At 42.6% G+C, this 10,679-nt stretch overlaps 1 non-coding gene across 1 annotated transcript; it reads left to right on the top strand.

The window, feature by feature from the left end:
- The first annotated feature begins 9,201 nt into the window (after positions 1–9,201).
- TRNAL-UAA lies at positions 9,202–9,284 on the top strand. The gene has a single exon. It is a non-coding gene; the product is annotated as a tRNA-Leu (tRNA).
- Positions 9,285–10,679: the final 1,395 nt, after the last annotated feature.

The raw sequence follows: 10,679 nt of genomic DNA, 5'->3' as shown, positions 1-10,679 counted from the left end.
TAACACAAAGCCTTTGTTTTCATTTGCATATTATTTTATTTTCCTTTTTGTACATTTTTTGTAAAAAAAATTTTAAAGGCTGCCCATGTAAATCTCATTTTTCTCTTCATCTTCCTATTGCATTACTCTCTAATAGATAAAACTGGGAAAGAAAGATGTTATCAATTCCAGTTAATCTATTGTTTCTTTGCTTGGTCTGTTTTTTTATTTAGGAGAAATTTTAAAAACATGTATGTGTATTTTTTTTCTATTTTCAAAATTGTCATAAAGTTTTTAAAAACAAAGTAGAGAAACAAAGTGGTTTACACCTCAAATGAAAACTCATGGAAATCAAGGTATACCATGTAGCAAGTGAGCAAATGAATTCCTCCTTAAACCTTATTGCAAAAAACAAAAAAACAAAAAAAAAGAGGAAATATTTATGCATTCAAATTTGTATTAGCAACTCCTCTGATTTATTTGACAGGTGAAAGAGACTGTGATTTGCCAACAGCTCACAGACCCTGTGTGGGCGTGATTGACAGGATTTGCCCTCTCCTTAGCTGCACCTGCATGCTACACAGCAATAAATTGTCAGGTGTGGTTAAGGGGAACAGGGAAATTTACTGCTCTCCAGTGCTTGGTAGCATAAAAACACAGCGTTACGTCATTTATTTTTCATGGTATTGGGTCGAATGTGTGAGCCCACACACTGCCATGTGAAATGGCCAAGAATTCTGCCCTTAACTCTCTCCTCTCTTCTTAGGTGATTTCATCCACCCCATGGCTTTGCTACCTTCTGGTGATCACTGCCAAACCTTTGTGGAGAGAAGGCTGAGTGCTGATGACCTCAGCAGCTCTCTTTAGTTTGGCTGATAAGAAGCCCACACACAGTCTCAACGTCACCCAAGGTTCCCACGTGCTGTCAGCATCAGTAGGCAATGTCCCTGAGCAGCTGACACACAAGCTTGACTCATTTTCCTCTGCTTTCAAGACTGCTCCCTTTCTCACCTTTGAAAAAGATTGTTTTTGAGTGTTTCAGCTCATAATGCAGCCAGCTGGGTTCTACCCAAGCACACCTGTGGTTCTGGCCTGCACCGTGTGACACCTATGGCATTCGCATGAGCCATTCACTCAGTGATCTATATCTAAGGATCTAGGCCAAGAGCTTCAGATTTTTATATGTTACTGTCTACTCTACTGTTCTGGAATGTGCCACAGTTTCCTCAATCTCAGCATTTTGCTCTTCCTTCTACAGATCTTTGGTAGACCCATAGATCATCATCTTTTCAGTTATGTAAAGGCAAAACATCAGAATCAACTTCAGTTCTTTCCTCTCTGTCCACAACCAAATTAAATTAAAGCATTATTGCCAATACTGAAAAAGAGATTAATATCTGTGGGTTACTGTGTGGTTAATGTAATCCAAAATGCATACCAGATACCTGAAAGGTAAAGGCAACTGCAATTTCCTGTCTGGATTTTTCTAATTGACCCCAAAAGAAAGTGGTTCATGCAACAGAGGATTGTATTTTGATTGACACCCAAATTCACATAATCCTTCATGTTAATGGTTGTCCATTCCATAAATGTCTACTATGTACAGAGCTGATTTTAATTAATTTTTGTCCTAACTTGCATACATATTTCTTACAGCTATGTAAAAGTTGCCTGGGACCAGCTTCTTGTAGACCTATTGTCCCAGTATGGCTTTTAACAGCTTCTTTTTTCACTTTCAGAAGTGTGCGTTTGGGTGATAAAAGTTATATGGTCAACAAACAAATATATGATATGAAATCTGGGTGTCCCTTTGTTTGACACTTTCTAAGTTCACCCTGCCCTTGAATCTCTAACCAGTTTAGTCTGAGCCCCCATTCTGAGCAGCTGCAGGAAGACCGTGCCTTTTGTCAGATTGCCTCTCCTTGGTGGATCCAACTGGGGACAGAGGATGGGGCTTTCTTCATTGCCACTTCCCAAGGCCATACATATTTCTTACTAGCCAAAAAAGTGAAATAAATATTCCTAAGAAAGAAAAAAAGCTAAAGTAAAATTGCACAAGGAGGAGAGAAAATTAAGAAAAACTAAAATACTGAAATTAAAATATAAGGATTAAAATATGAATGTAATGAAAAGTAAACTATTATAAGATAAAATAATTAGATTTAAGATCAAAGATATAAAAAGCTATGAAATGCAAAATAAAATAAAAAATGTGAACATAGATTAAGAACAAAAATTCTGCTCACGCCTGTAATCTTAGCACTCTGGGAGGCCAAGGCGGGTGGATCGCTCAAGGTCAGGAGTTCGAGACCAGCCTGAACAAGAGCGAGACCCCGTCTCTACTAAAAATTGAAAGAAATTAATTGGACAACTAAAAATATATAGAAAAAATTAGCTGGGCATGGTGGCACATGCCTGTAGTCCCAGCTACTCAGGAGGCTGAGGCAGGAGAACTGCTTGAGCCCAGGAGTGTGAGGTTGCTGTGAGCTAGGTGAACGCCACGGCACTCACTCTAGCCTGGGCAGAAAGAGTGAGACTCTGTCTCAAAAAAAAAAAAAAAAAAAAAAAATAGGAATACATATAATTTCAAAAGGATATAAAAATCATATTTTCTAAAGGAAATATAAACAAAGGCAAAGTAAAGAAAATAAGATAGAGGCAAAACACTTAAAAAATAAAGAACTAAAATGGAAATGGGGAAAATTAGATAAAATAAATTAATAAGATAATGCATGAAAAGTACTTCTCGCAGTATACTGACACCGAGATGCTGCTCCATAAACCAAAATCTGTCTTTCATAAAACTAGAAAACAAAAGATGATGGGGAAAGAGGGGAAAAGGGAGTATGGAGCCCAGCTAAAAACAAGCCAGGAGTCCTTGGCAAAATTCCCACTTGGACCTTTCTAGTTGGGTCCCGGATAGCTGGGAGATAGCTACAGAGCGATACAAAATCCCCAACCCCTGCCCTTCATCCCATGTCCCCAGCAATCTTGAATCTCTTTATGGTATCCATCAGAGAGGACCCAGAGCTGCCTGGAAGAGCCTCACCACAAAGGGGGTTGGTTGGCTTCACACGTGCTCAGCCACCAACTCTGTTCTTTGGCATCCTGGAGAATAGAACGCTCAGGTATCCAAAAGCGCATGGGAAGTGTTTGGTGGTTTCCCATGTGAGCAAACAGAAGGCCTCCCCCTCTCACCCTCAGACGAGAACATTTGTCCTAGTGGCAATGGTAGTTTGTGACAATATTCTGAAAAATCTATGAGATGGCCATATTTCTTCATAATATAAGTGGTATAAAAAATGGGTTTAAAAGTGTTTTGGAGGTTGAAGCATCTAACTAACGTTGAAATAAAAGGGTATTAGAACGATGCTACAAAGTGAGAGATTTCTGGTAAAGTGAAAGTGACAATTGTTCAAGGACAAGAACACAACTTAGGAGAAGGCAGCTTCAGGGTTGCACACAATAATCTATATATTTATACGTACACACAAAAATATAAATAATATGTACATACAATTTATATATAAATGTAAATACACACACACACAAGATGGCAAGCGCACCCTCTGGAGATAGGCTAACTTATAAGAAAGGTAAATGATCAGATATTAAGCCAGTAACAGGGAATCAATCAAGGAAGCAACTTCTAGAGAATATTTTGCTTTGTCTGATCTACATATATTTGCATGAACACTCAACTAATGCTAATGCTTTTGGCAGAAGCCCTCCTGTGAGAACAGTGACCCTAAAATCTGAGCATGTGTCAGAATTACTGAACTCCGAACTGTGGATTCAGGAAGTTGGGGTGGGGGTAGAGAATTTGCATTTCCAGCAAATTCCCCCATGATTTTGATCCAGTTATGGCCAATGAGAGATAAGAGAAACTTGGCTGGGGGTTCTGGGAAACATTTTCTTTCTGGATTGAAAAACAGAGCCTCAGGAAGTAAAAGCCTGTGTTATTTCTTTGCTTTTTCTTCCTGCCTTGATTAGGATCATGCAAAGACATAATTCTTGGAACTATGGTAGCCTAGCCATACTGTGACCACAGCGGGGTGTGGGGGGAACAAGTTGTGCATAAGCAGCTACCACCCAAAGATGTCGGAACAGTAAATCAGAAAGAGATTTTGTCTTTAAAGACCTTATTGAGCCACAGCCAATCCAGAGCCACCTATTCCAGTCTTCTTGTTTTATGACATAATTAACATGGCTTAAAAGTAAGCCAGTGGTCCTCAAAGTGTGGTCTGTCACCACCCCCAAACCAATTACTACATTAACAAAAGGGATGAGATGACAATATTGGTTTAGACTAATAATGATTCATTTCTTGGGGCTGGGGAAGGGGTTTACCTTCCCTGAAATCAGGGGGTCTCTGCCTACCGCCTGAATAAAATAAGAATTCCTTTAGCAGGGACAGAGGTGGGAGTGGCTGTTGGGTAAGCAACAAACATTGTGTTCTGCAAATGACATTTTATGTACATTATTTCACTTAATTCTCACATTTCTCTGAGGTAGGTATTATTATTCCCACTTTACAGATGAAGAAACTGAGACTTGAAGAGGTTAAGTAAATTACCTACACAGCTAGGAAAAAAACTAGAATTTGAATTAGGTCTATTGACTAGACAAATTAAACAATATCTTTACATTACTATATACTGCTGCCTGTTATTTTATCTATAGATCAGAAAAATCATTGCTATCATAATGACAACTCTCAATTATGGACAAAAAGGCTAATTTACATTTTGCTTACTATATTGTATATGTGTACACTAATCTCATAAAAATTTGAGACAAAAATTTAAATTCTATAAGTACTTAAATAGAAAAACTTGTCACCAAGAATAATATATTTCTAATGACATCACATACCTTAATTTTTATTACAGTAGTGTCCCCTTGTTCCAAGAGATGTGTTCCAAGACCCCAAGTAGATGCCTGAAACTGAGGCTAGTACCAAACCCTATCTACACTATGTTTTTTTGATCTGATCACCTAGAGGTTTACTAAGTGACTCATGGGCAGGGAGCACAGACAGAGTAGACATGCTGGACGAAGGGAGGATTCACATCCTGGGCAGAATGGATTGGGACAGTGCAATATGAATCACGGACAGGTGTGGTGGCTCACTCCTGTAATCCTAGCACTTTGGGAGGCCGAGGCAGGAGGATTGCTTAAGGCCAGGAGTTTGAGACCAGCCTGAGCAAGAGTGAGACCCCCACCTCTACAAAAAATAGAAAAATTAGCCAGGCATGGTGGCACATTCCTGCAGTCCCAGCTACTCAGGAGGCTGAGGCAGCAGGATCGCTTGAGCCTAGGAGTTTGAGGTCACAGTGAGCTATGATGATGCCACTGCACTCTAGCCTTGGAGACAGAGCAAGACCCTGTCTCAAAAAAGAAAAAAAAAAAACACTCAAAACAAAAACTTACGAATTGTTTATTTCTGGAGTTTTCCATTTAATATTTTCAGACCATCGTTGACTGCAGGTAACTGAAACCAATGAAAACAAAATCTCAGATAAAGGGGGACTAGTATACAATAAGTAAGGTCAGGGAGAGATGGACCCTTCTACAGTCTAATTTGGAACTTCCTGAGTTTTGTACATCTGCATTTGTAAGTGTAGCTTATATTAGTGCATTTAACTTTACAAATGTGTGTATGATGGGAAGATAGCATTTAGGGAGGGCTTTAGAGGGGAGTTAGGCAGGGAAGAGCAGGCATGGGAAAAAGTAAAAGAAAGACAAGGAACAAGGGATCTCAATTTAGTATGACTGGGATTATGTGAGTTGTGAATAAGATGTTTCACATTCTACTTTATTTACATCTATATAGTCTTTGAATTTCATATAGCTCTTACAACTTGAATCTGAGTAAATACATTTTCCTTCTAAAAAGAGAAGGATAATGGTAGAAGCCACATTTTGGAGGATTGTGGAGAAAACTGAAAGTCAATGAGTAAACTTGAAAAATACTTACAGGCAACCCATTCAAGAGTTTGAAAACAAATGGAAGAAGAAAAGTTGGATTTTAGCACGGGTTTCCCCAAGATTATTTTTTTAAAATAGATATGTGGAAACAAAATACATGCCTGTGAACACATCATCAATAGGAGAGAAACTAACTTTGGCTTGTGTGTATATTCATTCTCTATAGCTGTGAACACAAAACGTAGCAGCCTAACAAATATTCATCATCTTACATCATTTCTCAGGGTTGGGAAATTGGGGCATAGCTGGGTGGTTCTGGCTCAGGGTTTCTCAAGAAGTTCCAGTCTTGTCGTTGCCTACGGCTACAGTCATCTGAATTTTGACTGAGCTGGAAGATTCGTTTCCAAGTGCATTCAAGTGAGATCTTAGTTCCTTGCTGGCCTTTGCTAGAGGCTTCAGTCCCCCATCATGTGGGTCTCTCCAGAGGGTTGTTCATGACATATGACTGGCTCCCTCCAGGCCAGAGTGAACCATCTAAGAGAGAGCAACCAAGATGGTAGCGGCAGTGCCTTTTGATGACCTCATCTCCAAGGTGGCATCTCATCACTTTCATTTTATTCTATTCATCAGAGATGAGTCACTAGATCCAGTCCACACTCACGGAGAGGAGAACTAGTCTTCTCCTGTCGAAGAGAGGATTATCATAGTATTTACGGACGTATTTTTTAAACTACTGCAGAATTTATAAGAAATATCATGGCTCACATACATAGTGAAGGATAGTTTAAATAGTGTGAAATATTTCTCTGAAAGATGTATGTCAAATGCAGTTTCCTGAACATGAAGACATTTCAGTGTTACAAAATCTGTCTTAATACTGTCATTTACTCTCTAATATTGCCAGTTATACCAAATGCCATTGCACAGTGCTTTTCACATTTTGTTCCAACACTCAAGTGGATATTTGCCATGCCTTGCGATTGTCAGCAAGTTTGGCAACTTTTCCTACAGTGGGGGAATTTCTTTCATTTTGAGGACTGCTTCCTGAGGCAGAAGCCAGAACTTTCCTTCCTAGCCACCCTTGCAGCTTCGACTCAGGGATAGAACTTCAGTTCTCACACCCAGACACTCTCATGTAAAATGCAGATTTGGAAGACAGCAGCATGGCCCGGAATCCAGTTTCCAGTAAGGATGGAGGAAATGACCCCAGTGATGGAATCAGACCTTGGACTCTCTCCACGTCAGAGCTCTGCTTTCCCGTGTTGGCTTTATTCTCAGATGGTCTCTCTTTAGTGCACCTAGTGCTTCATTGCAATTGATCATTCTCAGAATTTTCATTATCATTTCACTTAAACAAACTAAATAACTGACTTAGTGGTGCAAAACAATAACGGTTTTGTTATGTCCACATATTCTATGAATCAGGAATTGGGGACAACTTGTCTCTACTCTATGACATGGGGTACTTAGATGGAAGGACTCAATGGCTGGGGAAGGAGGGGTCACTTGAAGGCTAGGGGCTGGAATCATCTGAAGGCTTATTCATTCGCATTCATGCAGTCAATACTGGCTGTTGATTGAGGACTGTCAGCTGGACCAACTACATGTAGCTGCTTGGGCTTCCTCACAGAATGGTGGCTAGGTTCCAAGATCAAGCATCCCAAGAAAACAAGTGAAGTATAGCACCTTTTATGACCAAGCCTTGGAAGTCACATAGCATCACTCCGCCATAGATACAAGCCTTTCCAGATTCAGTGAAGGAGAGAACATAGACCCCCACACATCTATTAATGAGAGGGGTGTCAAAGTCACATCAGAAGAAGAGCATTTGGAATGGGAGATACTGTTTATTAAAAGGATCTGTTCTGTAAAATTTGGACTCAGTCAAAAGGCTACACTGAAGGATCCAGAAGCCATATGTGGCCCCAAGGCTGCAGGTTCCCTGCCCCTCTCAGTATGGCAGGGCAAGGCCTAAGAAAGCTGCTCTTGTCTGTGTTCTTGTCTGTGGACTCCAGAGGGCCCGGCCTCACGCTCAGGAGGGATTCCATAGAAGCCTGGACACAGGTGCAGGCCACTGGTGGCTCACAGTGTTGTGTGGCAGGATAGGGGCAATTCTCCCAGTCGCTCTCAGCTCTCACAGGGCAGCTCCCACAGAGTTGACTGGAACTCAGGGAACCCGGGCAGCAGGCTGGGCGACAACCTCTAGTGATCATGGCTGCTTTCCCAGGGATCACAGGAGTTCAGGAAGAGGCAGGGCAATGGGTCTCTTACAATGTGACCCAGTGAGTAAGGAGCCCCTGGGGAGGTCTGGCAAAGTGAGGTTAATAATGTGTGCCGTCTCAGGGCTGACAGAAGTTCTCGGTCAAAGACAGAGACACCCGCACTGTATGAAGAAGGCATAGTCCGGGGCTGCCGGTCACTCTCTGGTGTGTCCCCTGCCGCTCCGGAATACAGAGCTTTGGCTCCGTGGTAGATTCGAAGTCTTGGGTGATGAGGAATGGAGTGGAAGTCCTGGGAAAAAGGACGACAGGACGAACTGAATCTCATGTGCACACAAAGGAGGGAGAGAGTTGCAGGACAAGTTAAGGAAAGGGAGCATAAACATGTGATTGCACTGCAGGGCTGTGGGAACGAAAAGGAGTCACCGCACTACATCTGAGGCGGTGCCCTAGGTATGGTGCCTGCAGCCACCAGGGAGGGCGACTGGGCCACACTGCCCCGCATGTGGCGTGGAGCAGCACACACATAAATCTCCACAAAGCCTCCTTCCCGTGTGACTTGTGACACACGCTAAGAAGAAAAGCAGCCCACAGGTGCAGGGGTCCGGTGCAATTCATTCCTTGAAGTTTATTCTGTTTAGAATGATACAAACTAAACGCCGCCCTCTGGCCTGGGTCCCTGTCCCACCGGCCGGGCACCTCCAAAACGTCCTCCCAGGAGGAATCCACAAGTTCACTAATGGGTTTGTTTCCGGCGCCCGCGCACCTCGAAATTGAAAGCAGAACTGGTTGGGCCGCAACACCACCCTGAGAGAACCGCCCGCCGAGCGCCGCCGCCGCCCCAGCCGACAGCGCGTCTCCTCGGCTGCAGTTGTCCTTGCCGCCGCGGCGGGTCGGGGGCAACAGTGAGCGGCGGCGGGAAACCGAGGCGACGGCTAAGAAGCTGCCGCAGCCCGGGCTGGGTGAGCGGAGACAGCGGCGGCGAAGGCTCCTCGGCATTCGCCCGGGCGGGTGTGAAGAGGACGGTGAAAATAAGCTTGTAGGAAGAGCGAAACGAAGACTGTTCGCCTGCACCAGGATGGCCGAGTGGTTAAGGCGTTGGACTTAAGATCCAATGGACATATGTCCGCGTGGGTTCGAACCCCACTCCTGGTACATTGTGCTTTTCCTCATTACTTTTTTTTTTTTTTAAATATTAATCTCACCGAACACACCAGGCCTTGGACATTAGAATTCCGACTTCTGGCTGGAAGAGGCGTAATCCCCGCCAGGCGAGGGGGCTGGGCGCGGGGCGCGGGCGGCGGCCCACGGAGCTCGGCTCAGCTCCGCAGCTGCAGGGCGGGAGGCGGCCGGGCTGGGGAGGGCTTGAGACCTGGCAGCATATTTTAAACACTGCCTCTTGCAGAAAAGTAAAAAATATGTCTCTTTTTCTCTCTCTTTTTTTCTGCTAAAGTTAATGGTGTGCACACAACTCTTCAATTAACTCCTGGACGGCGGGGACTGTAGGCAACACAGCTCTAAAATGCACTGCGACTTGAATTCGGCTTAGAAGTTTTAAATACTAACAGCCTTTTCCTTCCTTCCTTCCTTCCCCCCTTCCTCCCTCCCTCCTTCCTCTTTTTTTAAAAATGAAAACAATTTAAGACTTTAAAAAAGTTTGCAAGGACAATGCAAAGATCTCTTTTTCCTCCCTTGAATCTTTTGAGAGTGAGATATTGACTAGATGCCCCAATAACAACTGTTAAAATCAGGAAATGAACATTGATCATTTTCTACCATCTAATCCTCAGGCCCCATTCAGTCACCAGTTGTCACAAGATTGTTCTTTATAGCAAAGGGCTCCTGTTCAGAATTTGTCACGGCTCCTTAGGCTTCTTCAGTCTGGATCAGTTTCTCAGCCTCTCCTGACTGTCATGCTCTTGACACTTCTGAAGATGACAGGCCAGTCAGTTTGTAGAATGTCCGTTTGTCGGTCTGGGTTTTCTGATGTTTCCTCCTGATGAAATTCAGGCTCTTTTGCAGGATTATCTCAAGCAATGTGGTGCTCTCATTTCTTCCTCTCAGATGGCATGATTTAGATGTGTCCTATAACTGATATTAACTTAATTCATTTGATTTAAGCTTCTGTGCCAGGCTTCTCCACTATAAAGTTATTGTTTTCCCTTTGTGATTAATACATATTTTGAGGGGAAGTGCTTTGAAGCCATGTACTATCTCATGTCTCATCAAACTTTCATATTCATTATTTATGGAATTATACGTTTTGTACATATGTACCCATGGTGTCCTATTTAATCAATGGTTACAATCCATTATTTGTTCTGATGTTCAGAGTGTCCCAGATTTGGCCAGTAACAGTCTGTTAAACTGACTTTTGACATGTCTCCGTCATTCTTTAGCACTTCCTTATTTCCTACTCCCAGACATTCCAGGTTCCTCTTGTATTTTCCTGACCCAGCCCTAGAATCTGCCATTTTCCAAAGATCCCTGGTTCTTTTTAGTGGAGAATGGTATTTAGAAAGCAAGATCTCAGTGATAGGTGTGCCCATT

Source organism: Propithecus coquereli, unplaced genomic scaffold (assembly GCF_000956105.1).
Source record: "Propithecus coquereli isolate 6110/MARCELLA unplaced genomic scaffold, Pcoq_1.0 Scaffold48, whole genome shotgun sequence".
NCBI classification, from domain to species: domain Eukaryota; kingdom Metazoa; phylum Chordata; class Mammalia; order Primates; family Indriidae; genus Propithecus; species Propithecus coquereli.
The sequence above is the reverse complement of the archived record's forward strand: the minus strand, read 5'-3'. Positions and strand labels throughout refer to the sequence as shown.